This window comes from Poeciliopsis prolifica, unplaced genomic scaffold (genome assembly GCF_027474105.1).
Source record: "Poeciliopsis prolifica strain line A6 unplaced genomic scaffold, Auburn_PproV2 SCAFFOLD066, whole genome shotgun sequence".
NCBI lineage: Eukaryota > Metazoa > Chordata > Actinopteri > Cyprinodontiformes > Poeciliidae > Poeciliopsis > Poeciliopsis prolifica.
This window is the reverse complement of record NW_026562441.1, coordinates 108,723-131,501: the sequence shown is the minus strand read 5'-3', so window position 1 is coordinate 131,501 and position 22,779 is coordinate 108,723. Positions and strand designations below refer to the sequence as shown.

The window sequence follows — 22,779 nt, the reverse complement described above, 5'->3', positions numbered from 1 at the left end:
AGTTAATATTTAGAGGTAGATTTATTTAACCTCCCTAATTTTACTTTAATAAATTGCTGCACTTTTAGCTGCTGTTCAATCTGCCAGGTTTCTGCAACCTGGATCTCTGGAGACTCAAGAGGCTCTTTGGCTCATTTATTATATCAAACTATAAAATATTGATCTGTCGTTTTGTTTCATTCTTTTTTAAGTGTCGTCATGAAACCGATCACATTGGCCCTTGTGGTAAATTTGGCCTCTAAACCAAACTCCTTATTGGTATCAATATTTTCAGAAATTCTCTTTAAAATACCAGAATATTCACATAACTGTTATACTTTTGTCAGTCTGAGGAGACACTGAATATTGAATTAGGGTTATGATCAGTTACTCAGTAATTCACCAAATACTTCAAAAGAAAATAGAGGAAGAACATTGTTCCAGCAGGAATATTAAATAAATAGAATGATAAACCCTGACCTTTACTATTATATAAGATCAAAATATAGTTTATGTTCCATGACTCCTTCACTTCTAACTCACCAGTTTAAGTACTGAAGGTGTTTAAAATGATTAATTGTACTTGCTTTGAATTTTAAAGTTTTGATTATTTAGGTTCATTCTTTGTTAAATTATGGCTCATTTTGTTTTATCTCTTATTAGTATAAATATAGAACTCAGTCTGTTAAGTGTTGAATGAAAAGAATATCGACTTTATTAGAATGTATGCAACGTTGAGGAAGAGATGATCTCTGTGGACTGCTGCTGTTTATGTATATGAAGGTTTTCCTGATTTACTTTTTGTTTTAAACAGGTTTTATTCCAGCCTCTATAATTATGTAAATCTAGTCTTTCACACAGTTTTCTACTAAACAGGAAAAAAGAAAAAGGTCATCATTATAATAGTTTATTTTCTAAAATTATATAAAAAGTTTCAATCTGAAATTCAATTTATATCATCAATACATTTTCTAAGCAGGAAAATTATTAAAACCATGTCAAAGAAATGCATCCATTTCTCCAAATCATTGAAATAAAATAAATAAGTACAAAGAATAAAAACACAATAAAGTTTCCAACATTTTAGAAGTCTAACTCTCAAATCCTTTAAAGTCATCGTTTCTTTAGAGACAATCTCTCCCTCAGACTGATTAAATAAAATAAAAATATAAAACTGCCAGAATAAAATCCAAGTCAGTTGCAATTACTCCACTTCCAAACAGCAACTTACTGAGAATCTTGAGGTTCACATTGTGCCATCAAACCTGTGCGAGTTCTCATGTGAACAGTTACATTTGTTTTGAGTGAACCTTTTTCTACTGAATCTACAAAATAAAAGCTTCCAACCCGTGTGAATCTTCATGTGATGACTTAAACTGGATCTATACACAAAACATTTTCCTCGCTTTTCACTAAGGGTGCAGACATGACATGGTGAGATGGTCTAATAGTCAAACCTCACAGCGGAGAACAGAACAGTGGCTGAGGTCAATAACGTTGAGGAATCAGATCAGCTTCACATGCATGTATCTGCTGCTCACCCATGTCCCAAAATTAAGGAAATCAACATTTATTAATCAGCCAGCTGATAAATCAATGCACAGCTACTTCTCACCAGTGTGAATTCTGTTGTGAGAAGTTAAGTGCTGTTTTCGAGTGAAACGTTTTCCACAGATCCCACATGAGAAAGGTTTCTCACCTGAGTGAATTTTGTTGTGAGAAATTAAGTGCTGTTTTGAGTGAAACTTTTTCCACAAATCCCACATGAGAAAGGTTTCTCACCTGTGTGAGATCTCATGTGAACAGTTAAACTTTTTTTATGAGGGAAAACATTTTCCACAGGCCTCACATGAGAATGGCTTCTCACCAGTGTGAATTCTGATGTGAGAAGTTAATCTATGTTTGTGAGTGAAACCTTTTCCACAAATTCCACATGAGAAAGGCTTCTCACCTGTGTGAATTCTGTTGTGAGAAGTTAAGTTGTGTTTTTGAGTGAAACTTTTTCCACAAATCCCACATGAGAAAGGTTTCTCACCTGTGTGAATTCTGTTGTGAGAAGTTAAGTTCTGTTTTTGAGTGAAACTTTTTCCACAAATCCCACATGAGAAAGGTTTCTCACCCGTGTGAATTCTGATGTGATTAACTAACTTATGTTTCCTCCGGAAACTTTTTCCACAAGTCTCACAGGAGAAAGGTTTCTCACCTCTATGATCGTCATATGAGCAAGTAAATGAGATTTAAACAAAAAACTTTTCCCACAGGTTGTGCAGGTGTAAGGTTTCTCACCCGAGTGAATTCTCTTGTCTTTTTAAAGAGTCGTTTAGACGGAAACCTTTTCCACAATCTGGACAAGTGAACGGTTTTTTCACCTGTATAAATTCTCATGTGATCCTTTAAAACGACTCTTGTAAGGGTAACGTTTTCCACAGGTGGAACATTTGAAATGTTTCTTAGCCATGTGAGTTTTCTTGTGATTCATCAAGGAACTATTTCGAGAAAAGGTTTTATCAAATTTGTCAAGAATATAGATTTTGGTCTGGTTGAGCTTTCATGTGCGTTTCTTGTTCTGAAGTCTCTGTTGAGTTTTTCTGCTGTTTGTTCAAAATGTCATCAGTTTCCTGTTTCATCACAAGATGCTCTTCATCCTGACTGATGGAAAGTTGCTCCTCTTCCTCTTTGATCTGCAGAAGTTCTGGTTCTTTTTGGTCCAGTTTCATCTGCAGAGATTCTGGTTCCTCTTGTTCCTGTTTCATCTGCAGAGGTTCTGGTTCCTCTTGATCCAGTTTCATCTGCAGAGGTTCTGGTTCTGGTTCCTCTTGTTCCAGTTTTATCTGCATAGGTTCTGGTTCCTCTTTTTCCAGTTTCATCTGCAGAGGTTCTGGTTCCTCTTGATCCAGTTTCATCTGCAGAGGTTCTGGTTCCTCTTTTTCCAGTTTCATCTGCAGAGGTTCTGGTTCCTCTTGTTCCCGTTTTATCTGCAGAGGTTCTGGTTCCTCTTTTTCCAGTTTCATCTGCAGAGGTTCTGGTTCCTCTTTTTCCAGTTTCATCTGCAGAGGTTCTGGTTCCTCTTGATCCAGTTTTATCTGCAAAGGTTCTGGTTCTTGTTCCAGTTTTATCTGCAGAGGTTCTGGTTCATCTTGTTCCAGTTTTATCTGCAGAGGTTCTGGTTCCTCTTGTTCCAGTTTATCTGCAGAGGTTCTGGATGATCTGATATGAAGTGAAGTTTCTCTCCAGGTTTCTGAGCTCATTTAGATCCTCCTCTTTGCACACACTGCATTGTGGGAAATCTGGAAAAAAAAGTCAAAATGTGAGGTCACACAATGAACCCTTCAGTTTAATTAACTAAAACTAAAATGAAAATATTCTTCATCAGGGGGCGTGCTGTGGTAGCGCAACCCACGTTTGGAGGCCTTCAATCCTCCACACGGCCGTTCCGGGTTTGATTTCCGGACCCGACGATATTTGCCGCATGTCTTTCCTTACTACATTCCTGTCAGCCTTCTTTCTTATAAGGGACACTAGAGCCCACAGAAACCCCCAGGAGGGGAAAATGTAATTCTCAGCAAACATTATAAAATGAAATCTCTTCCATCGTCTTTCAGAGAGATTGTTATTTACCTTATTTAGAATAAACAATGTCTGCATGTGGTTAATAATTTTACCAGGAATTAAACTTTAGTGCCGTCAAATGTGCCAACATTTGGAAATATGCAGTCTGGCTAGCTGACGTTAACTCCCCTTCAAGATTCGCTTCTCGCCAACAGGGACGTTACACCATATTCTGTGACCACTGCACATTGTGACTGTAGGAGGCGCTGTTGCAGGTTTACATCAACTTTGCTATTCTTATGGACACAGAATATGATGGCGCTTATCAAATAATGGTCCCACACTGTAACTTACAGTAAAGTACTGAATATTTAAACTGAACCGTCTCTATTAACTCTGCTTGCTAAGTCAATATCTGACCATTAGTCTTATGACATTTCTTTTTAGTTAAATGAAACGGCCCTTTAAATTGCTTTACATAGTGTTATAGTCAAGACCATCTAAGCAGAGACCAAGACCAGCCGCCACATGACAATAAAATGTGAAATATTAGCAAAAGTGCTAATCAAATTGGTCTGAAAGATCCACATTCCCATAAAAACAAATCAATTTAACCAATATTATCAATTCAAACTCTTTGTTCTACTTTGCTCTGTGCTACAATCCATGGAAGTCTCATGCCAACCCAAAAGATAACACCCTGGGCGGTTGCCCATATTTCTCATATCAGAAACCACCATTGTCTGCACTATTAAACATAGCAATTAAGGCAATGCACTAGTGGTAAACAACGCTCCATCATGAACACAGACCAAGGAGCAACAAGCAGAAATAACCAAACACTGTGACAGTTCTCACTTTTTCTCCTGCTGCATGAAGCCAGGCAGCACAGAACTATCACAGAGCAATGAGCATGCTCTGTGTGCTCTGGTTTTATTGATTCACCAATTAAATTAATATCAATGTATACAATCAATTAAAATAATGACAGCTACTGCAGCTGTTTCGTACCTATCCGGTGCAAGATGATCTTGGGTATCCGGTAAAATCCCATCAGTCTGCGCTGATCGTCCATCTCTTCCTCCATCTTAACGTTGATTTCTTTCCACTCTGTGAATGTTTCTTCAGCAGGAGTTTCCTGCTGCTTGATAAACTCTCTGAGGCTGAACTGAAGACATTTTCACTGAAAACACAGAAATATTTAACTAAACTGCAAAACAGTCTTCAAAGGAAAAGTAAAGCCAGACATTTGCTCTGTTTTTATTTTTCACGTGTTTCACTGTTGCTGTGCTGAAGAAACTGGAAGTGATTATTAGTTTGGCTTTAAATTTTCTGCTGAGTCTCTTCTTTTAAAGTCCTGGAGGGCTGATGCCCTGAAACCTTTAGCTGAGCCTCTGCTGCACCACCTGAATAGAGTAATTAGGTCATTAAGGCTCTGCAGATCTGATCCACACAAGGAGGAGGTAATTATGGTGATTTCATTGCAGTGTTTTGTACCTGTGCTCATCTAAACACTGCAGGTCACCTTGAGGACTGGAGTTTGACTCCTGTGGTTTAGTTACAATAGATCAGTCTGGAGAAAACACTGATGATGTTTTGTTGTTCTTGCAATAACTAATAAAATCCTGATTCTGTGAAAGTCACATATATATTTTCTATTTTTATAAAGATATTTCAGATAAGTATAAATTTAACCAGGATGCTTTTATTGTTCTGGTGGTTTAAATTTAAAGCCTTTAGTTAATATTTAGAGGTAGATTTTATTTAACCTTCCTAATTTTACTTTAATAATTGCTGCACTTTTAGCTCCTGTTCAATCTGCCAGGTTTCTGCAACCTGGATCTCTGGAGACTCAAGAGGCTCTTTGGCTCATTAATTATATCAAACTATAAAATATTGATCTGTCGTTTTGTTTCATTCTTTTTTAAGTGTCGTCATTAAACCGATCACATTGGCCCTTGTGGTAAATTTGGCCTGTAAACCAACTCCTTATTGGTATCAATATTTTCAGTAATACTCTTTAAAATACTAGAATATTCACATAACTGTTATACTTTTGTCAGTCTGAGGAGACACTGAATATTGAATTAGGTGTTATGATCAGTTACTCAGTAATTCAAATACTTCAAAAGAAATACAGAGGAAGAACATTGTTCCAGCAGGAATATTAAATAAATAGAATGATAAACCCTGACCTTTACTATTATATAAGATCAAAATATAGTTTATGTTCCATGACTCCTTCACTTCTAACTCACCAGTTTAAGTACTGAAGGTTGTTTAAAATGATTAATTGTACTTGCTTTGAATTTTAAAGTTTTGATTATTTAGGTTCATTCTTTGTTAAATTATGGCTCATTTTGTTTTATCTCTTATTAGTATAAATATAGAACTCAGTCTGTTAAGTGTTGAATGAAAAGAATATCGACTTTATTAGAATGTATGCAACGTTGAGGAAGAGATGATCTCTGTGGACTGCTGCTGTTTATGTATATGAAGGTTTTCCTGATTTACTTTTTGTTTTAAACAGGTTTTATTCCAGCCTCTATAATTATGTAAATCTAGTCTTTCACACAGTTTTCTACTAAACAGGAAAAAAGAAAAGGATCATCATTATAATAGTTTATTTTCTAAAATTACATTAATAGTTTCAATCTGAAATTCAATTTATATCATCAATACATTTTCTAAGCAGGAAAATTATTAAAACCATGTCAAAGAAATGCATCCATTTCTCCAAATCATTGAAATAAAATAAATTATTACAATGAATAAAAACACAATAAAGTTTCCAACATTTTAGAAGTCTAACTCTCAAATCCTTTAAAGTCATCGTTTCTTTAGAGACAATCTCTCCCTCAGTCTGATTAATAAAATAAAATATAAAACTGCCAGAATAAAATCCAAGTCGGTTGCAATTACTCCACTTCCAAACAGCAACTTACTGAGAATCTTGAGGTTCACATTGTGCCATCAAACCTGTGCGAGTTCTCATGTGAACAGTTACATTTATTTAGAGTGAACCTTTTTCTACTGAATCTACAAAATAAAAGCTTCCAACCCGTGTGAATCTTCATGTGATGACTTAAACTGGATCTATACACAAAACATTTTCCTCGCTTTTCACTAAGGGTGCAGACATGACATGGTGAGCTGGTCTAATAGTCAAACCTCACAGCGGAGAACAGAACAGTGGCTGAGGTCAATAACATTGAGGAATCAGATTAGCTTCACATGCATGTATCTGCTGCTCACCAATGTCCCAAAATTAAGAAAATCAACATTTATTAATCAGCCAGCTGATAAATCAATGCACAGCTACTTCTCACCAGTGTGAATTCTGTTGTGAGAAGTTAAGTTCTGTTTTTGAGTGAAACTTTTTCCACAAATCCCACATGAGAAAGGTTTCTCACCTGTGTGAGATCTATGTGAACAGTTAAACTTTTTTATGAGGGAAACATTTTCCACAGGCCTCACATGAGAATGGCTTCTCACCATGTGAATTCTGATGTGAGAAGTTAATCTATGTTTGTGAGTGAAACCTTTTCCACAAATCCCACATGAGAAAGGTTTCTCACCTGTGTGAGATCTCATGTGAACCGTTAAACTTTTTTTATGAGGAAAACATTTTCCACAGGTCTCACATGAGAATGGCTTCTCACCTGTGTGAATTCTGTTGTGAGAAGTTAAGTTCTGTTTTTGAGTGAAACCTTTTCCACAAATCCCACATGAGAAAGGTTTCTCACCTGTGTGAGATCTCATGTGAACAGTTAAACTGTTTTTATGAGGGAAACATTTTCCGCAGGCCTCACATGAGAATGGCTTCTCACCTGTGTGAATTCTGTTGTGAGAAGTTAAGTTGTTTTTATGAGTGAAACTTCTTCCACAAATCCCACATGAGAAAGGTTTCTCACCTGTGTGAGATCTCACGTGAACAGTTAAATTTTGCTTTTGAGAGAAACTTTTTCCACAGGTCTCACATGAGAAAGGTTTCTCACCTGTGTGAATTCTGATGTGATTAACTATTTTATGTTACTCCGGAAACTTTTCCCACAGGTCTCACATGAGAAAGGTTTTCTCACCCGTGTGAATTCTGATGTGACTAACTAACCGAGATTTCCTCTGGAAACTTTTTCCACAAGTCTCACAGGAGAAAGGTTTCTCACCTGTATGAATCGTCATATGAGCAAGTAACTGACATTTAGACACAACATTTTTTCCACAGATTGTGCATGTGTAAGATTTCTCACCAAGAAAATTCTCTTGTGTCTTTTTAAAGAGTCGTTTAGATGGAAACATTTTCCACAAGCTGCACAAGTGAACGGTTTTTCACCTGTATGAGTTCTCATGTGATCATTTAAACGACTCTTTTGAGGGTAAAGTTTTCCACAGGTGGAACATTTAAAACGTTTCTTAGCCGTGTGAGTTTTCTTGTGATTCATCAAAGAATTATTTCTAGAAAAGGTTTTATCACAAATTTGACAAGAATATAGATTTTGGTCTGGTTGAGCTTTCATGTGCGTTTCTTGTTCTGAAGTCTCTGTTGAGTTTTTCTGCTGTTTGTTCAAAATGTCATCAGTTTCCTGTTTCATCACAAGGTGATCTTCATCCTGACTAATGCAAAGTTGCTCCTCTTCCTCTTTGATCTGCAGAAGTTCTGGTTCCTCTTGATCCAGTTTCATCTGCAGAGGTTCTGGTTCCTCTTGTTCCAGTTTTATCTGCAGAGGTTCTGGTTCCTCTTGATCCAGTTTCATCTGCAGAGGTTCTGGTTCCTCTTGTTCCAGTTTTATCTGCAGAGGTTCTGGTTCCTGTTTTTCCAGTTTTATCTGCAGAGGTTCTGGTTCTTCTTGATCCAGTTTCATCTGCAGAGGTTCTGGTTCCTCTTGTTCCAGTTTCATATGCAGAGGTTCTGGTTCCTCTTGTTCCAGTTTTATCTGCAGAGGTTCTGGATGATCTTGATCTGAAGTGAAGTTTCTCTCTGGGTTTCTGAGCTCATTTAGATCCTCCCTCTTTGCACACACTGCATTGTGGGAGATCTGGACAAAAAAGTCAAAATGTGAGGTCACACAATGAACCCTTCAGTTTAACAAAAACTGAAATGAAAATATTCCTCAGCAGGGGGCGTGCTGTAGTAGCACAACCCACGATTCGAGGCCTTCAGTCCTCCACACAGCCGTCACGAGTTTGATTTCCGGACCCGACAATATTTGCCGCATGTCTTTCCTTACTACATTCCTGTCAGCCTTCTTTCTTATAAGGGACACTAGAGCCCACAGAAACCCCAGGAGGGGAAAATGTAAAGATATTCTCAGCAAACATTACAAAATGAAATCTTCCATCGTCTTTCAGAGAGATTGTTATTTACCTTATTTAGAATAAACAATGTCTGCATGTGGTTATAATTTTACCAGCAATTAAACTTAATGCCGTCAAATGTGCCAACATTTGGAAATATGCAGTCTGGCTAGCTGACGTTAACTCCCCTTCAAGATTCGCTTCTCACCAACAGGGACGTTACACCATATTCTGTGACCACTGCACATTGTGACTGTAGGAGGCGCTGTTGCAGGTTTACATCATACTTTGCTATTCTTATGGACACAGAATATGATGGCGCTTATCAAATAATGGTCCCACACTGTAACTTACAGTAAAGTACTAAATATTTAAACTGAACCGTCTCTGTTAACTCTGCTTGCTAAGTCAATATCTGACCATTAGTCTTATGACATTTCTTTTAGTTAAATGAAACGGCCCTTTAAATAGCTTTACATAGTGTTATAGTCAAGACCATCTAAGCAGAGACCAAGACCAGCCGCCACATGACAATAAAATGTGAAATATTAGCAAAAGTGCTAATCAAATTGGTCTGAAAGATCCACATTCCCATAAAAACAAATCAATTTAACCATATTATCAATTCACACTCTTTGTTCTACTTTGCTCTGTGCTACAATCCATGGAAGTCTCATGCCAACCCTAAAAGTTAACGCCCTGGGCGGTTGCCCATATTGCTCATATCAGAAACCACCATTGTCTGCACTATTAAACATAGCAATTAAGGCAATGCACTAGTGGTAAACAACGCTCCATCAAGAACACAGACCAAGGAGCAACAAGCAGAAATAACCAAACACTGTGACAGTTCTCACTTTTTCTCCTGCTGAATGAAGCCAGGCAGCACAGAACTATCACAGAGCAATGAGCATGCTCTGTGTGCTCTGGTTTTATTGATTCACCAATTAAATTAATATCAATGTATACAATCAATTAAAATAATGACAGCTACTGCAGCTGTTTCGTACCTATCCGCTGCAAGATGATCTTGGGTATCCGGGTAAAATCCATCAGTCTGCGCTGATCGTCCATCTCTTCCTCCATCTTAACGTTGATTTCTTTCCACTCTGTGAATGTTTCTTCAGCAGGAGTTTCCTGCTGCTTGATAAACTCTCTGAGGCTGAACTGAAGACATTTTTACTGAAAACACAGAAACATTTAACTAAACTGCAAAACAGTCTTCAGAGGAAAAGTAAAGCCAGACATTTGCTCTGTTTTTATTTTTCACGTGTTTCACTGTTGCTGTGCTGAAGAAACTGGAAGTGATTATTAGTTTGGCTTTAAATTTTCTGCTGAGTCTCTTCTTTTAAAGTCCTGGAGGGCTGATGCCCTGAAACCTTTAGCTGAGCCTCTGCTGCACCACCTGAATAGAGTAATTAGGTCATTAAGGCTCTGCAGATCTGATCCACACAAGGAGGAGGTAATTATGGTGATTTCATTGCAGTGTTTTGTACCTGTGGCTCATCTAAACACTGCAGGTCACCTTGAGGACTGGAGTTTGACACCTGTGGTTAGTTACAATAGATCAGTCTGGAGAAAACACTGATGATGTTTTGTTGTTCTTGCAATAACTAATAAAATCCTGATTGAGTGAAAGTCACATATATATTTTCTATTTTTATAAAGATATTTCAGATAAGTATGAAGTTAACCAGGATGCTTTTATTGTTCTGGTGGTTTAAATTTAAAGCCTTTAGTTAATATTTAGAGGTAGATTTATTTAACCTTCCTAATTTTACTTTAATAAATTGCTGCACTTTTAGCTGCTGTTCAATCTGCCAGGTTTCTGCAACCTGGATCTCTGGAGACTCAAGAGGCTCTTTCGCTCATTTATTATATCAAACTATAAAATATTGATCTGTCGTTTTGTTTCATTCTTTTTTAAGTGTCGTCATGAAACCGATCACATTGGCCCTTGTGGTAAATTTGGCCTCTAAACCAAACTCCTTATTGGTATCAATATTTTCAGAAATTCTCTTTAAAATACCAGAATATTCACATAACTGTTATACTTTTGTCAGTCTGAGGAGACACTGAATATGAATTAGGTGTTATGATCAGTTACTCAGTAATTCACCAAATACTTCAAAAGAAAATACAGAGGAAGAACATTGTTCCAGCAGGAATATTAAATAAATAGAATGATAAACCCTGACCTTTACTATTATATAAGATCAAAATATAGTTTATGTTCCATGACTCCTTCACTTCTAACTCACCAGTTTAAGTACTGAAGGTTGTTTAAAATGATTAATTGTACTTGCTTTGAATTTTAAAGTTTTGATTATTTAGGTTCATTCTTTGTTAAATTATGGCTCATTTTGTTTTATCTCTTATTTGTATAAATATAGAACTCAGTCTGTTAAGTGTTGAATGAAAAGATATCGACTTTATTAGAATGTATGCAACGTTGAGGAAGAGATGATCTCTGTGGACTGCTGCTGTTTATGTATATGAAGGTTTTCCTGATTTACTTTTTGTTTTAAACAGGTTTTATTCCAACCTCTATAATTATGTAAATCTAGTCTTTCACACAGTTTTCTACTAAACAGGAAAAAAGAAAAAGATCATCATTATAATAGTTTTTTTAAAATTATATAAATAGTTTCAATCTGAAATTCAATTCATCTCATCAATACATTTTCTAAGCAGGAAATTATTAAAACCATGTCAAAGAAATGCATCCATTTCTCCAAATCATTGAAATAAAATAAACAAGTACAAAGAATAAAACACAATAAAGTTTCCAACATTTTAGAAGTCTAACTCTCAAATCATTTAAAGTCATCGTTTCTTTAGAGACAATCTCTCCCTGAGTCTGATTAAATAAAATAGAAATATAAAACTGCCAGAATAAAATCCAAGTCGGTTGCAATTACTCCACTTCCAAACAGCAACTTACTGAGAATCTTGAGGTTCACATTGTGCCATCAAACCTGTGCGAGTTCTCATGTGAACAGTTACATTTGTTTTGAGTGAACCTTTTTCTATTGAATCTACAAATAAAAGCTTCCAACCCGTGTGAATCTTCATGTGATGACTTAAACTGGATCTGTACACAAAACATTTTCCTCGCTTTTCACTAAGGGTGCAGACATGACATGGTGAGCTGGTCTAATAGTCAAACCTCACAGCGGAGAACAGAACAGTGGCTGAGGTCAATAACATTGAGGAATCAGATCAGCTTCACATGCATGTATCTGCTGCTCACCAATGTCCCAAAATTAAGAAAATCAACATTTATTAATCAGCCAGCTGATAAATCAATGCACAGCTACTTCTCACCAGTGTGAATTCTGTTGTGAGAAGTTAAGTTGTTTTTTTGAGTGAAACCTTTTTCACAAATCCCACATGAGAAAGGCTTCTCACCAGTATGAATTCTCCTGTGACGTTCTAAACTTTTTTTATAAGGGAAACTTTTCCCACAAATCACACATGAGAAAGGCTTCTCACCTGTGTGAATTCTGTTGTGAGAAGTTAAGTGTTGTTTTTTGACTGAAACCCTTTTCACAAATCCCACATGAGAAAGGCTTCTCCCCTGTGTGAGTTCTCATGTGAGAATTTAAACTTTTTTCATAAGGGAAACATTTCCCACAAGTTCCACATAAGAAAGGCTTCTCACCTGTATGAGTTACCATGTGAGCAGTTAAGCTGGTTTTATGAGTGAAACTTTTTCTACAAATCTCGCATGAGAAAGGCTTCTCACCAGTGTGAATTCTCACGTGAAGTTTTAAACTTTTTTTATAAGTGAAACATTTTCCACAGGCCCCACATGAGAAAGGTTTCTCACCTGTGTGAATTCTGTTGTGAAAAGTTAAGTTCTGTTTTTGAGTGAAACTTTTTCCACAAATCCCACATGAGAAAGGTTTCTCACCTGTGTGAGATCTCATGTGTTGAACTAAATGAGATCTTGTCAAACAATTTCTTCCACAAGTGCCACAATTGAGAACCTTCTCACCCGTGTGACATCTCATGTGAACAGTTAAACTTTGCTTTCGAGTGAAACTTTTCCCACAGGTCTCACAAGAGAAAGATTTCTCACCTGTATGAATCTCAATATGAGCAAGTAAATGAGATTTAAACAAAAAACTTTTCCCACAGGTTGTGCAGGTGTAAGGTTTCTCACCCGAGTGAATTCTCTTGTGTCTGTTTAAAGAGTCGTTTAGACGGAAACGTTTTCCACAAGCTGGACAAGTGAACGGTTTTTTAGCCATGTGAGTTTTCTTGTGATTCATCAAGGAACTATTTCGAGAAAAGGATTCATCACAAATTTTACAAGAATATAGATTTTGGTCTGGTTGAGCTTTCATGTGCGTTTCTTGTTCTGAAGTCTCTGTTGAGTTTTTCTGCTGTTTGTTCAAAATGTCATCAGTTTCCTGTTTCATCACAAGATGCTCTTCATCCTGACTGATGGAAAGTTGCTCCTCTTCCTCTTTGATCTGCAGAGGTTCTGGTTCCTCTTGTTCCAGTTTTATCTGCAGAGGTTCTGGTTCCTCTTGATCCAGTTTTATCTGTAGAGGTTCTGGTTCCTCTTGATCCAGTTTTATCTGCAGAGGTTTGGTTCCTCTTGATCCAGTTTTATCTGTAGAGGTTCTGGTTCCTCTTGATCCAGTTTCATCTGTAGAGGTTCTGGTTCCTCTTGATCCAGTTTCATCTGCAGAGGTTCTGGTTCCTCTTGTTCCAGTTTCATCTGCAGAGGTTCTGGTTCCTCTTGATCCAGTTTCATCTGCAGAGGTTCTGGTTCCTCTTGTTCCAGTTTTATCTGCAGAGGTTCTGGTTCCTCTTGATCCAGTTTCATCTGCAGAGGTTCTGGTTCCTCTTGTTCCAGTTTTATCTGCAGAGGTTCTGGTTCCTGTTTTTCCAGTTTTATCTGCAGAGGTTCTGGTTCTTCTTGATCCAGTTTCATCTGCAGAGGTTCTGGTTCCTCTTGTTCCAGTTTCATATGCAGAGGTTCTGGTTCCTCTTGTTCCAGTTTTATCTGCAGAGGTTCTGGATGATCTTGATCTGAAGTGAAGTTTCTCTCTGGGTTTCTGAGCTCATTTAGATCCTCCTCCTCTTTGCACACACTGCATTGTGGGAGATCTGGACAAAAAAGTCAAAATGTGAGGTCACACAATGAACTCTTCAGTTTAACAAAAACTGAAATGAAAATATTCCTCATCAGGGGGCGTGCTGTAGTAGCACAACCCGCGATTCGAGGCCTTCAGTCCTCCACACGGCCGTCACGGGTTTGATTTCCGGACCAGACGATATTTGCCGCATGTCTTTCCTTACTACATTCCTGTCAGCCTTCTTCTTATAAGGGACACTAGATCCACAGAAACCCCCAGGAGGGGAAAATGTAAAGATATTCTCAGCAAACATTACAAAATGAAATCTCTTCCATCGTCTTTCAGAGAGATTGTTATTTACCTTATTTAGAATAAACAATGTCTGCATGTGGTTAATAATTTTACCAGCAATTAAACTTAATGCCGTCAAATGTGCCAACATTTGGAAATATGCAGTCTGGCTAGCTGACGTTAACTCCCCTTCAAGATTCGCTTCTCACCAACAGGGACGTTACACCATATTCTGTGACCACTGCACATTGTGACTGTAGGAGGCGCTGTTGCAGGTTTACATCATACTTTGCTATTCTTATGGACACAGAATATGATGGGCTTATCAAATAATGGTCCCACACTGTAACTTACAGTAAAGTACTAAATATTTAAACTGAACCGTCTCTGTTAACTCTGCTTGCTAAGTCAATATCTGACCATTAGTCTTATGACATTTCTTTTTAGTTAAATGAAACGGCCCTTTAAATAGCTTTACATAGTGTTATAGTCAAGACCATCTAAGCAGAGACCAAGACCAGCCGCCACATGACAATAAAATGTGAATATTAGCAAAAGTGCTAATCAAATTGGTCTGAAAGATCCACATTCCCATAAAAACAAATCAATTTAACCAATATTATCAATTCACACTCTTTGTTCTACTTTGCTCTGTGCTACAATCCATGGAAGTCTCATGCCAACCCTAAAAGTTAACGCCCTGGGCGGTTGCCATATTGCTCATATCAGAAACCACCACTGTCTGCACTATTAAACATAGCAATTAAGGCAATGCACTAGTGGTAAACAACGCTCCATCAAGAACACAGACCAAGGAGCAACAAGCAGAAATAACCAAACACTGTGACAGTTCTCACTTTTTCTCCTGCTGAATGAAGCCAGGCAGCACAGAACTATCACAGAGCAATGAGCATGCTCTGTGTGCTCTGGTTTTATTGATTCACCAATTAAATTAATATCAATGTATACAATCAATTAAAATAATGACAGCTACTGCAGCTGTTTCGTACCTATCCGCTGCAAGATGATCTTGGGTATCCGGGTAAAATCCATCAGTCTGCGCTGATCGTCCATCTCTTCCTCCAGCTTAACGTTGATTTCTTTCCACTCTGTGAATGTTTCTTCAGCAGGAGTTTCCTGCTGCTTGATAAACTCTCTGAGCTGAACTGAAGACATTTTCACTGAAAACACAGAAACATTTAACTAAACTGCAAAACAGTCTTCAAGAGGAAAAGTAAAGCCAGACATTTGCTCTGTTTTTATTTTTCACGTGTTTCACTGTTGCTGTGCTGAAGAAACTGGAAGTGATTATTAGTTTGGCTTTAAATTTTCTGCTGAGTCTCTTCTTTTAAAGTCCTGAGGGCTGATGCCCTGAAACCTTTAGCTGAGCCTCTGCTGCACCACCTGAATAGAGTAATTAGGTCATTAAGGCTCTGCAGATCTGATCCACACAAGGAGGAGTAATTATGGTGATTTCATTGCAGTGTTTTGTACCTGTGGCTCATCTAAACACTGCAGGTCACCTTGAGGACTGGAGTTTGACACCTGTGGTTTAGTTACAATAGATCAGTCTGGAGAAAACACTGATGATGTTTTGTTGTTCTTGCAATAACTAATAAAATCCTGATTGAGTGAAAGTCACATATATATTTTCTATTTTTTATAAAGATATTTCAGATAAGTATGAAGTTAACCAGGATGCTTTTATTGTTCTGGTGGTTTAAATTTAAAGCCTTTAGTTAATATTTAGAGGTAGATTTATTTAACCTTCCTAATTTTACTTTAATAAATTGCTGCACTTTTAGCTGCTGTTCAATCTGCCAGGTTTCTGCAACCTGGATCTCTGGAGACTCAAGAGGCTCTTTGGCTCATTTATTATATCAAACTATAAAATATTGATCTGTCGTTTTGTTTCATTCTTTTTTAAGTGTCGTCATGAAACCGATCACATTGGCCCTTGTGGTAAATTTGGCCTCTAAACCAAACTCCTTATTGGTATCAATATTTTCAGAAATTCTCTTTAAAATACCAGAATATTCACATAACTGTTATACTTTTGTCAGTCTGAGGAGACACTGAATATTGAATTAGGTGTTATGATCAGTTACTCAGTAATTCACCAAATACTTCAAAAGAAAATACAGAGGAAGAACATTGTTCCAGCAGGAATATTAAATAAATAGAATGATAAACCCTGACCTTTACTATTATATAAGATCAAAATATAGTTTATGTTCCATGACTCCTTCACTTCTAACTCACCAGTTTAAGTACTGAAGGTTGTTTAAAAAATGATTAATTGTACTTGCTTTGAATTTTAAAGTTTTGATTATTTAGGTTCATTCTTTGTTAAATTATGGCTCATTTTGTTTTATCTCTTATTTGTATAAATATAGAACTCAGTCTGTTAAGTGTTGAATGAAAAGAATATCGACTTTATTAGAATGTATGCAACGTTGAGGAAGAGATGATCTCTGTGGACTGCTGCTGTTTATGTATATGAAGGTTTTCCTGATTTACTTTTGTTTTAAACAGGTTTTATTCCAACCTCTATAATTATGTAAATCTAGTCTTTCACACAGTTTTCTACTAAACAGGAAAAAAGAAAAAGATCATCATTATAATAGTTTATTTTTTAAAATTATATAAATAGTTTCAATCTGAAATTCAATTCATCTCATCAATACATTTTCTAAGCAGGAAAATTATTAAAACCATGTCAAAGAATGCATCCATTTCTCCAAATCATTGAAATAAAATAAACAAGTACAAAGAATAAAAACACAATAAAGTTTCCAACATTTTAGAAGTCTAACTCTCAAATCATTTAAAGTCATCGTTTCTTTAGAGACAATCTCTCCCTGAGTCTGATTAAATAAAATAGAAATAAAACTGCCAGAATAAAATCCAAGTCGGTTGCAATTACTCCACTTCCAAACAGCAACTTACTGAGAATCTTGAGGTTCACATTGTGCCATCAAACCTGTGCGAGTTCTCATGTGAACAGTTACATTTGTTTTGAGTGAACCTTTTTCTATTGAATCTACAAAATAAAAGCTTCCAACCCGTGTGAATCTTCATGTGATGACTTAAACTGGATCTGTACACAAAACATTTTCCTCGCTTTTCACTAAGGGTGCAGACATGACATGGTGAGCTGGTCTAATAGTCAAACCTCACAGCGGAGAACAGAACAGTGGCTGAGGTCAATAACATTGAGGAATCAGATCAGCTTCACATGCATGTATCTGCTGCTCACCAATGTCCCAAAATTAAGAAAATCAACATTTATTAATCAGCCAGCTGATAAATCAATGCACAGCTACTTTCTCACCAGTGTGAATTCTGTTGTGAGAAGTTAAGTTGTTTTTTTGAGTGAAACCTTTTTCACAAATCCCACATGAGAAAGGCTTCTCACCAGTATGAATTCTCCTGTGACGTTCTAAACTTTTTTATAAGGGAAACTTTTCCCACAAATCACACATGAGAAAGGCTTCTCACCTGTGTGAATTCTGTTGTGAGAAGTTAAGTGCTGTTTTTGACTGAAACCCTTTTCACAAATCCCACATGAGAAAGGCTTCTCCCCTGTGTGAGTTCTCATGTGAGAATTTAAACTTTTTTCATAAGGGAAACATTTCCCACAAGTTCCACATAGAAAGGCTTCTCACCTGTATGAGTTACCATGTGAGCAGTTAAGCTGGTTTTATGAGTGAAACTTTTTCTACAAATCTCGCATGAGAAAGGCTTCTCACCAGTGTGAATTCTCACGTGAAGTTTTAAACTTTTTTTATAAGTGAAACATTTTCCACAGGCCCCACATGAGAAAGGTTTCTCACCTGTGTGAATTCTGTTGTGAAAAGTTAAGTTCTGTTTTTGAGTGAAACTTTTTCCACAAATCCCACATGAGAAAGGTTTCTCACCTGTGTGAGATCTCATGTGTTGAACTAAATGAGATCTTGTCAAACAATTTCTTCCACAAGTGCCACAATTGAGAACCTTCTCACCCGTGTGACATCTCATGTGAACAGTTAAACTTTGCTTTCGAGTGAAACTTTTCCCACAGGTCTCACAAGAGAAAGATTTCTCACCTGTATGAATCTCAATATGAGCAAGTAAATGAGATTTAAACAAAAAACTTTTCCCACAGGTTGTGCAGGTGTAAGGTTTCTCACCCGAGTGAATTCTCTTGTGTCTTTTAAAGAGTCGTTTAGACGGAAACGTTTTCCACAAGCTGGACAAGTGAACGGTTTTTTAGCCATGTGAGTTTTCTTGTGATTCATCAAGGAACTATTTCGAGAAAAGGATTCATCACAAATTTTACAAGAATATAGATTTTGGTCTGGTTGAGCTTTCATGTGCGTTTCTTGTTCTGAAGTCTCTGTTGAGTTTTTCTGCTGTTTGTTCAAAATGTCATCAGTTTCCTGTTTCATCACAAGATGCTCTTCATCCTGACTAATGCAAAGTTGCTCCTCTTCCTCTTTGATCTGCAGAGGTTCTGGTTCCTCTTGTTCCAGTTTTATCTGCAGAGGTTCTGGTTCCTCTTGATCCGTTTTATCTGCAGAGGTTCTGGTTCCTCTTGATCCAGTTTCATCTGCAGAGGTTCTGGTTCCTCTTGATCCAGTTTCATATGCAGAGGTTCTGGTTCATCTTGTTCCAGTTTCATCTGCAGAGGTTCTGGTTCCTCTTGTTCCAGTTTATCTGCAGAGGTTCTGGTTCCTCTTGTTCCAGTTTTATCTGCAGAGGTTCTGGTTCCTCTTGTTCCAGTTTTATCTGCAGAGGTTCTGGATGATCTTGATCTGAAGTGAAGTTTCTCTCCGGGTTTCTGAGCTCATTTAGATCCTCCTCCTCTTTGCACACACTGCATTGTGGGAGATCTGGACAAAAAAGTCAGAATATGAGGTCACACAATGAACTCTTCAGTTTAACAAAAACTGAAATGAAAATATTCTTCATCAGGGGGCGTGCTGTAGTAGCGCAACCAACGATTCGAGGCCTTCAGTCCTCCACACAGCCGTCAGGGGTTTGATTTCCGGACCCGACGATATTTGCCGCATGTCTTTCCTTACTACATTCCTGTCAGCCTTCTTTCTTATAAGGGACACTAGAGCCCACAGAAACCCCCAGGAGGGGAAAATGTAATTCTCAGCAAAACATTACAAAATGAAATCTCTTCCATCGTCTTTCAGAGAGATTGTTATTTACCTTATTTAGAATAAACAATGTCTGCATGTGGTTAATAATTTTACCAGCAATTAAACTTTAGTGCCGTCAAATGTGCCAACATTTGGAAATATGCAGTCTGGCTAGCTGACGTTAACTCCCCTTCAAGATTCGCTTCTCGCCAACAGGGACGTTACACCATATTCTGTGACCACTGCACATTGTGACTGTAGGAGGCGCTGTTGCAGGTTTACATCATACTTTGCTATTCTTATGGACACAGAATATGATGGCGCTTATCAAATAATGGTCCCACACTGTAACTTACAGTAAAGTACTAAATATTTAAACTGAACCGTCTCTATTAACTCTGCTTGCTAAGTCAATATCTGACCATTAGTATTATGACATTTCTTTTTAGTTAAATGAAACGGCCCTTTAAATAGCTTTACATAGTGTTATAGTCAAGACCATCTAAGCAGAGACCAAGACCAGCCGCCACATGACTATAAAATGTGAAATATTAGCAAAAGTGCTAATAAAATTGGTCTGAAAGATCCACATTCCCATAAAAACAAATCAATTAACCAATATTATCAATTCAAACTCTTTGTTCTACTTTGCTCTGTGCTACAATCCATGGAAGTCTCATGCCAACCCTAAAAGTTAACGCCCTGGGCGGTTGCCCATATTTCTCATATCAGAAACCACCATTGTCTGCACTATTAAACATAGCAATTAAGGCAATGCACTAGTGGTAAACAACGCTCCATCATGAACACAGACCAAGGAGCAACAAGCAGAAATAACCAAACACTGTGACAGTTCTCAGTTTTTCTCCTCCTGCATGAAGCCAGGCAGCACAGAACTATCACAGAGCAATGAGCATGCTCTGTGTGCTCTGGTTTTATTGATTCACCAATTAAATTAATATCAATGTATATCAATTAAAATAATGACAGCTACTGCAGCTGTTTCGTACCTATCCGGTGCAAGATGATCTTGGGTATCCGGGTAAAATCCATCAGTCTGCGCTGATCGTCCTTCTCTTCCTCCATCTTAACGTTGATTTCTTTCCACTCTGTGAATGTTTCTTCAGCAGGAGTTTCCTGCTGCTTGATAAACTCTCTGAGGCTGAACTGAAGACATTTTTACTGAAAACACAGAAACATTTAACTAAACTGCAAAACAGTCTTCAAGAGGAAAAGTAAAGCCAGACATTTGCTCTGTTTTTATTTTTCACGTGTTTCACTGTTGCTGTGCTGAAGAAACTGGAAGTGATTATTAGTTTGGCTTTAAATTTTCTGCTGAGTCTCTTCTTTTAAAGTCCTGGAGGGCTGATGCCCTGAAACCTTTAGCTGAGCCTCTGCTGCACCACCTGAATAGAGTAATTAGGTCATTAAGGCTCTGCAGATCTGATCCACACAAGGAGGAGGTAATTATGGTGATTTCATTGCAGTGTTTTGTACCTGTGGCTCATCTAAACACTGCAGGTCACCTTGAGGACTGGAGTTTGACTCCTGTGGTTTAGTCAGAACTCCTGCTGAAGAAACATCCACAGAGTGGAAATGAATCAACGTTAAGATGGAGGAAGAGATGAACGATCAGCTCAGATCAGTCTGGAAAAACACTGATGATGACAATAACTGATTGATTACCTTGGTAACTAAGAGTGATAGCAAATTAGAGTAAATTCTTTCTGATTCATTTCCTTTTTTCCATTACTATTCATTCAGTTCCTCAGTTGATCCGAGTGAAACACAGTATAATTTTTTCAAGTCATTTTAATTAATTATTAAGTTTTATGTTTTTTTAAACGCATTTACTAACGTTTTTTAAAATATATGTAAAATGTTTATATTAAACTTTCAATGTATAATAAAAACATTTTAAATCAGAAATGTGACACAGAAGCCCCTTTATGCTGCCACCTACTGACAAGAACCTGGTACTACACCTTCAAAGAGCTATTTTTCTACAGTCTGTGCGACTGAATTCATTTCCATGGATTTCATATGCAGGAGTATGTTTAAACAGTCATGTTCAATAACATGGAATCAGACCAACAACAAAAAAATTGTATTTCATAAATGTGTGTTTGAAGTCAGTTATCTATTGTGAGACGTTTTTTTTAATTTTATTTCAAATGTTCAAGTTGAATACATTACTCTAAACCACATGTGGCTTCATACTGTTTAACTTTAAAAATGAATCAGAACCTACAAACTAAAACCTCCTGTGTCGATATAATAACTGTACGTGCTTTGTTCTAATTAAACAGATCTAATCATGCTCAATAAATTAAAATATGAAAGAAAATGTGGTATATTAAAGCGGAACTTTTGAATCGTTCAGTTTCTTCAGTACAGTTCCAGTGAAACACGGGGAACATTTCTGAATATATTTTTTATTTAATAAATCACCTTAAGAAAACGAAATTGGTAGAAAGAATATTTTATTTATAATAATAATAATAATAATAATAATAATAATAATAATAATAATAATAATAATAATAATAATAATAATAATAATAATAATAATAATAATAATAATAATTTTTTGGGTGCGGGAGAATATTTATGTAGCATCCCGTTTCACACTCCATTCCAGTAGATGGCGGTAATTCACATCAATAAGTTTCTTGCCAACCGCCATGAAAAAAAGAAGAAGAAGAAGAAGAAAGCGGGAAAGATGAAAACAGAGCACGCGGGCTCGCTTTAGCTTTTCCTTTGATAGACGGTTGTTGAAGAAGAGTTTGAGGTTCAACTAATTTTTTCCGTGTTTTCAGTGAAAATGTCTTCAGTTCAGCCTCAGAGAGTTTATCAAGCAGCAGGAAACTCCTGCTGAAGAAACATTCACAGAGTGGAAAGAAATCAACGTTAAGATGGAGGAAGAGATGGACGATCAGCGCAGACTGATGGATTTTACCCGGATACCCAAGATCATCTTGCACCGGATAGGTACGAAACAGCTTCACGGTTTACTGATTAGTGAGGTTAAAGAGAGTTTTTACAGATAAATAATCGTTCTGTTCGTAGACATATTTAAAGAATCTGCTTAAATTAAGTAAAAATAGAAAATCCCTGGAGAAATGTAACCAGGGCCTGCTAAAGTGTGGCCCCAGTTTGGACCCAGCGCTCTGATTCTAACAATCAGCATCAATACTAAGCTAAACTGAATTATAGTCAATAACCTGTGGAAAGTCACAAGCATGTTGACTAACATGGACTTCCTCCATTCAGTTTGTTAAAATTAGTGTATAATCTAAAATGAGCCAAAATGCTAATGTTAGCCTAAATGCTGCTAGTAGCATGTGAGGCATCATTACAATGTGGTCTTACATTGACTTCCTGCATTCAGGGTCCTAAACATGGCTAATAAGTAATAAAAATAGCTAGAAGCTTATTGC

General features: G+C 37.0%; 2 pseudogenes; both read right to left on the bottom strand.

Moving 5' to 3' along the window:
- Nucleotides 1–1,747: 1,747 nt before the first annotated feature.
- Nucleotides 1,748–13,145, bottom strand: LOC129351309 (oocyte zinc finger protein XlCOF6-like; annotated as a pseudogene).
- A 4,504-nt stretch (nt 13,146–17,649) lies between these two features.
- LOC129351308 (gastrula zinc finger protein XlCGF71.1-like) lies at nt 17,650–18,516 on the bottom strand (annotated as a pseudogene).
- Between the last annotated feature and the right edge of the window lie 4,263 nt (nt 18,517–22,779).